The sequence below is a fragment of the Oncorhynchus masou genome, chromosome 24 (genome assembly GCF_036934945.1).
Source record: "Oncorhynchus masou masou isolate Uvic2021 chromosome 24, UVic_Omas_1.1, whole genome shotgun sequence".
Classification (NCBI taxonomy): domain Eukaryota; kingdom Metazoa; phylum Chordata; class Actinopteri; order Salmoniformes; family Salmonidae; genus Oncorhynchus; species Oncorhynchus masou.
The window spans coordinates 12,519,323-12,526,535 of record NC_088235.1 but is presented as its reverse complement, the minus strand read 5'-3'; positions in this window follow the sequence as shown (position 1 = coordinate 12,526,535).

The window sequence follows — 7,213 nt, the reverse complement described above, 5'->3', positions numbered from 1 at the left end:
CATCTTCCATGTGTGTACTGTATGATTACCACAGAAACAACAACAAAAAGATGAACTGTTATAGTTTAGTCTCCATCTTCCATGTGATGTACTGTATGATTCCACAGAAAAACTTGAACTCCATGTTAATATGGAGAAGTCCCGTTCCATTTCCATTGTGTGTGGATGTGGTGATTACAGCCAAATTGGGCATCCTTGTTAGTGTTAGAGCCATCATTCAAATCTAAGTGGTTAACAGCTGTGGCTAGAGTCAATGCCTGCTCCCCAAAAGCACATTACTGGTAGATTTAAAGCTAATAAACTCATTTCACAAAACAGAAGGATTTCGTGAAATAAATCAACACAAAACAACAACACTTGAAAAGATAGTAAATGCAAGATAATATTGGTTCAGTTTTTATCAACAGGAGCCTATAGATTCTCCATGAGAGAAATTCAACGATGCAAACTTCTAGGTTTCTTCCATGTCTAATATGGAGAACGGGATCCCGTTGTTTCTGCATTGTGTGGTGGATGTGGTGATAAGTTTCTATGGCCAAATTGGGCATCCTTGTGAGTACAATAGAGCCTTCATTCAAATCAAGTGGTTAATGCAGGCCAATGTGATCTAGGGGCGGGTTCCTCTCTAGGTTTCTTCCATGCCTGCTCCCCAAAAGCACTTTACTGGTAGATTTAAAGCTAATAAACTCATTTCCTAATAATATGGGCGGGTTCCTCTGGGCTTCCTGGTAATAAATCATTAAGGGACGGGTTTCTTGTTCTTCCTTGATATAGTTTATTGCCAATGTGCACTGGGACCCCAATCAGCATGTGTGACAAATATTTGGAATTACGGTGGGGAGTTGATTAATTTAACCAAAAGCCTATAGATTCTCTGAGTGAGATGCCTGTAGGTGGCCAATGATGCGTTCATACAGTGTTTCTCCTGGCCAATGTGATCTAGGGGGCTCTCTAGGTTTCTTCCTACTGTAGTGAGTTTCTCCTGGCCAATGTGATCTAGGGGGCGGGTTCCTCTCTAGGTTTCTTCCTATTTTAGTGAGTTTCTCCTGGCCAATGTGATCTAGGGGGCGGGTTCCTCTCTAGGTTTCTTCCTACGTTAGTTGGTTTCTCCTGGCCAATGTGATCTAGGGGGCGGGTTCCTCTCTAGGTTTCTTCCTACTTTAGTGAGTTTCTCCTGGCCAATGTGATCTAGGGGGTGGGTTCCTCTCTAGGTTTCTTCCTACTGTAGTGAGTTTCTCCTGGCCAATGTGATCTAGGGGGCGGGTTCCTCTCTAGGTTTCTTCCTACTGTAGTGAGTTTCTCCTGGCCAATGTGATCTAGGGGGGGGCGGGTTCCTCTCTAGGTTTCTTCCTACTGTAGTGAGTTTATCCTGGCCAATGTGATCTAGGGGGCGGGTTCCTCTCTAGGTTTCTTCCTACTGTAGTGAGTTTCTCCTGGCCAATGTGATCTAGGGGGCTGGTTACTGTCTAGGTTTCTTCCTACTGTAGTGAGTTTCTCCTGGCCAATGTGATCTAGGGGCGGGTTCCTCTCTAGGTTTCTTCCTACTTTAGTGAGTTTCTCCTGGCCAATGTGATCTAGGGGGCGGGTTCTTCTCTAGGTTTCTTCCTACTTCAGTGAGTTTCTCCTGGCCAATGTGATCTAGGGGGCTGGTTCTTCTCTAGGTTTCTTCCTACTTCAGTGAGTTCCTCCTGGCCAGTGTGATCGAGGGGGCAGGTTCCTGTAAAAAGCACTTTGTGACAACGGCTGATGTAAAGGGAATTTGTAAATAAATACATTTAAAGGGCTTTATAAATACATTTGACTGATTGATTGACGTGCCTCTGTGGTCGAGAAAGTGGGTTAAAAGATTGCTGGAAGATGGCAATACAAAACGGGATTACAGTGTGTATGACAGAAAAGCACGCCAGACATTTCTACGGGATATTTTCTAGGTTCATGAAGATTTAACCGTGATCAGAACCACAACAGATTGTGTTCTTGATTTAACCTTTAAACCGTACCATACAAGACATCTTTTAGTTTGGCACAGTTGTGTTGCAGTGGTAGGAATGGAAATATACAGCAGACAACTCCTGGTATCTTCTGAAAACGCAGGGTATTGAAGTTGACATTTAAATATGGGAGCAGAAAGAAAGTGAGTGACTGACATGTATTCATAGCGAATACCTTTAGAGATAAAATGGTCAGCTTGGTATTCAATCACTTATAATACCAAAAGAAAGGCACCAAAGTGCATCCTCAAAGAACAACGCAACAAATGATATCACAAACATTTTTCACCTCCCACCTACTCCTTCCCTGACTCTAAACAACACCAAACAGCCCACCTCCTCCCTGTCTGCCTCTAAACAACACCAAACAGCCCACCTCCTCCCTGTCTGCCTCTAAACAACACCAAACAGCCTACCTCCTCCCTGTCTGCCTCTAAACAACACCAAACAGCCACAGCCCACCTCCTCCCTGTCTGCCTCTAAACAACACCCAGCCCTCCTCCCTGTCTGCCTCTAAACAACACCAAACAGCCCACCTCCTCCCTGTCTGCCTCTAAACAACACCAAACAGCCCACCTCCTCCCTGTCTGCCTCTAAACAACACCAAACAGCCCACCTCCTCCCTGTCTGCCTCTAAACAACACCAAACAGCCCACCTCCTCCCAGTCTGCCTCTAAACAACACCAAACAGCCCACCTCCTCCCTGTCTGACTCTAAACAACACCAAACAGCCCACCTCCTCCCTGTCTGACTCTAAACAACACCAAACAGCCCACCTCCTCCCATGTCTGCCTCTAAACAACACCAAACAGCCCACCTCCTCCATGTCTGCCTCTAAAACAACACCAAACAGCCCACCTCCTCCCTGTCTGACTCTAAACAACACCAAACAGCCCACCTCCTCTCTCCGTGACTCTAAACAACACCAAACAGCCCACCTCCTCCCAGTCTGACTCTAAACAACACCAAACAGCCCACCTCCACCCTGTCTGCCTCTAAACAACACCAAACAGCCCACCTCCTCCCTGTCTGACTCTAAACAACACCAAACAGCCCACCTCCTCCCTGTCTGCCTCTAAACAACACCAAACAGCCCACCTCCTCCCTGTCTGACTCTAAACAACACCAAACAGCCCACCTCCTCCCTGTCTGCCTCTAAACAACACCAAACAGCCCACCTCCTCCCTGTCTGCCTCTAAACAACACTAAACAGCCCACCTCCTCCCAGTCTGCCTCTAAACAACACCAAACAGCCCACCTCCACCCTGTCTGCCTCTAAACAACACCAAACAGCCCACCTCCACCCTGTCTGCCTCTAAACAACACCAAACAGCCCACCTCCACCCTGTCTGCCTCTAAACAACACCAAACAGTCCACCTCCACCCTGTCTGCCTCTAAACAACACCAAACAGCCCACCTCCTCCCTGTCTGCCTCTAAACAACACCAAACAGCCCACCTCCTCCCTGTCTGCCTCTAAACAACACCAAACAGCCCACCTCCTCCATGTCTGCCTCTAAACAACACCAAACAGCCCACCTCCACCCTGTCTGCCTCTAAACAACACCAAACAGCCCACCTCCTCCCTGTCTGCCTCTAAACAACACCAAACAGCTTACATGCTAAACTCACAACAGATTCCCAGTTCTCAGCCCACCTCCACCCTGGCCTCTAAACAACACCAATCTCCCTGTCTGTTTTCAGCCCACCTCCACCCTGTCTGCCTCTCAAACACCTGGGACACATCAAACCCTATTACTCCATCCACCGAAGATGACTATGACTGATTCCACAGCCAGACAATCAATTGGTATCTCTTTCACTCTCTTTCTCTCCCCCTTCCTTTTCCGGATGTACAAAATATCATGACAAAGTGTCAGTGGTAATAGTTCCACAGAGTTCAATAATAGAGTGATAAGGCAATCAGCGTTTGACCTTGGAGGACAGCTAATTCATCTGCCCATCTATCTTCATTATTTCCTCTGAAATGAGTACAAAAGAAAACCTGAACAATTCATTCATTCTGCTGCTATGACAATTGCATTTTTTATCCCCCTAGTAACGGCATGGCTTGTGTTTTGTTTTTTTACCTGATGCAGCAGTTTCTGTGTCTTGGATGTTCTAACAACAGCGGAACTGTCTGTGGGAGTTCTAGAGTTCTGACAAAAGTGGAACTGTCTGTGGGAGTTTGACAACAGTTAGTTCTAGAGTTCTGACAACAGTGGAACTGTCTGTGGGAGTTCTAGAGTTCATGTCTGTGGGAGTTCTAGAGTTTGACAACAGTGGAACAGTTTGTGGGAGTTCTAGAGTTCTGACAACAGTGGAACTGTTTTTAGTTCTAACAACAGTGAAACTGTTTGTGGGAGTTCTAGAGTTCTGACAACAGTGGAACATGGGAGTTCTAGAGTTCTGACAACAGTGGAACTGTCTGTGGGCAGTTTCTGAACTGTCTTGGAGTTTAGAGTTCTGAGTGGAACTGTCTGTTCTAGAGCAGGAGGTATGAGTTCTGACAAAGTGGAACTGTCTGTGGGAGTTCTAACTAACAACAGTCTGTTTGTGGGAGTTCTGACAACAGTGGAACAGTTTGTGGGAGTTCTAGAGTTCTGACAAAGTGGAACTGTGTGTGGGAGTTCTAGAGTTCTGACAACAGTGGAACTGTCTGTGGGAGTTCTAGAGTTCTGACAACAGTGGAACTGTCTGTTCTAGAGCAGGAGGTATGAGTTCTGAGATCTAAGATGGTTTTGTTGATATTATCAACAAAGTTTGACAATACATAATTATTTCCCCCAAAACTTACTATAAAAAGGCAATGTTTTCTTCCCCGTCTGTGTACAAATTTAGTTATAAACGCGTTCAGAGAGCACAATTTCAAATCAAATGTTTTATGAATTTCACAAGGCACTGGAAAAATATTCCTAATGAACTGCAATATTTAGGTTTTGTTTGAGAGACTGGTTGTAAAAGCATCATAATCTACCTAATAACTTGATGGCTGGGCTCAGTACCAGCTGAGGGCTGGATTGTCGAGACAGACCAGTCCAAACTCCTTTACCATCTCCATGCCCATCCTCGTCATCCATCCTCGTCATCCATCCTAATATCAAATCAAACTTTATTTATATAGTTGTTGTTGTTTACAGAGGATTCATTTCAAAGTGCTTACATGTGAGAATGCAAAGCAAGGCCATATGATAGCATAGCAGAGCAGAGAGGATAGAGAACAGAAGGTAAGGCCTGTGTGTCTGGTGCTGGGGGAGAGGAGGCTGTGTGTGTTGCCGTGTGGATGGGACGTTTGTCAGGAGACGGTGACAAAAGGGGGTTGAGGGGGCCTTGCTCAATTCTATTCACAGACAATTTGTAAGGCCGGCTGTTGAAGCCTTGCCAAAGCCTTGTGGAACAGCTGGAGCCCTACGGTGATTGATAAACGAACGAACGCAGGGGCCCGGCCGGCGCCCCCAAGAACTTCATTCTGATATGAATGAGGACAAAAGTGCGACAACATCCAGTGAGTGTTTAATATTAGCGTCATTAAGTGTGAACAGTGGACAAGCCCCCTCAGCCTCAGCTGGGGATACACAAAGCCCACAGAGAGGGTCAGGACCCCCTGCTAATTAACATTTTGATGACAAAATACCCCCTTTTTGTAACTGTTTCCTAATTAATTCACACTTCAGGCCGGGTGATTAAAATAACGTTTAATCTGGATTTGAAGGAGCTATTTGTCTATGGACGTGATGGCTGGCTGTTTAGCTCATTACACAGGTTCAGGGTTAGAGTTAGGGACTATGGATGTGATGGCTGGCTGTTTAGCTCATCACACAGGTTCAGGGTTAGAGTTAGGGACTATGGATGTGATGGCTGGCTGTTTAGCTCATCACACAGGTTCAGGGTTAGAGTTAGGGACTATGGATGTGATGGCTGGCTGTTTAGCTCATTACACAGGTTCAGGGTTAGAGTTAGGGTCTATGGATGTGATGGCTGGCTGTTTAGCTCATCACACAGCAGGGTTAGGGTTGGGTTCAGGGTTAGAGTTAGGGACTATGGACGTGATGGCTGGCTATTTAGCTCATCACACAGTTAGGGTTATGGGGATTGGGGTCATCAGGGTTAGGGAGTTAGGGACTATGGACGTGATGGCTGGCTGTTTAGCTCATCACACAGCAGGGTTAAGGTTGGGTTCAGGGTTAGAGTTAGGGTCTATGGATGTGATGGCTGGCTGTTTAGCTCATTACACAGGTTCAGAGTTAGGGTTGGGTTCAGGGTTAGAGTTAGGGTCTATGGACGTGATGGCTGGCTGTTTAGCTCATCACACAGCAGGGTTAGGGTTGGGTTCAGGGTTAGATTTAGGGACTATGGATGTGATGGCTGGCTGTTTAGCTCATCACACAGTTTCAGGGTTAGAGTTAGGGTCTATGGAAGTGATGGCTGGCTGTTTAGCTCATCACACAGTAGGGGGTTAGGGTTATGGATTGATGGCTGGGTTAGGTCATCACACAGCAGGGTTAGGTTCAGGGATAGGTTCAGGGTTAGGTTCAGGGTTAGGTTCAGTAGGGGGGTTAGGTTCAGGGGTTAGGTTCAGGGGTTAGGTTCAGGGTTAGGTTCAGGGTTAGGTTCAGGGTTAGGTTCAGGGTTAGGTTCAGGGGTTAGGTTCAGGGTTAGGTTCAGGGTTAGGTTCAGGGGTTAGGTTCAGGGTTAGGTTCAGGGTTAGGTTCAGGGGTTAGGTTCAGGGGATAGGTTCAGGGTTAGGTTCAGGGGTTAGGTTCAGGGGTTAGGTTCAGGGTTAGGTTCAGGGGTTAGGTTCAGGGGTTAGGTTCAGGGTTAGGTTCAGGGGTTAGGTTCAGGGGTTAGGTTCAGGGGGTTAGGGTTGTTCAGGGTTAGGTTCAGGGTTAGGTTCAGGGTTAGGTTCAGGGTTAGGTTCAGGGTTAGGTTCAGGGTTAGGTTCAGGGTTAGGTTCAGGGTTAGGTTCAGGGTTAGGTTCAGGGTTAGGTTCAGGGGTTAGGTTCAGGGTTAGGTTCAGGGTTAGGTTCAGGGGTTAGGTTCAGGGTTAGGTTCAGGGTTAGGTTCAGGGTTAGGTTCAGGGTTAGGTTCAGGGTTAGGTTCAGGGTTAGGTTCAGGGGTTAGGTTCAGGGTTAGGTTCAGGGTTAGGTTCAGGGTTAGGTTCAGGGGTTAGGTTCAGGGGTTAGGTTCAGGGTTAGGTTCAGGGTTAGGTTCAGGGGTTAGGTT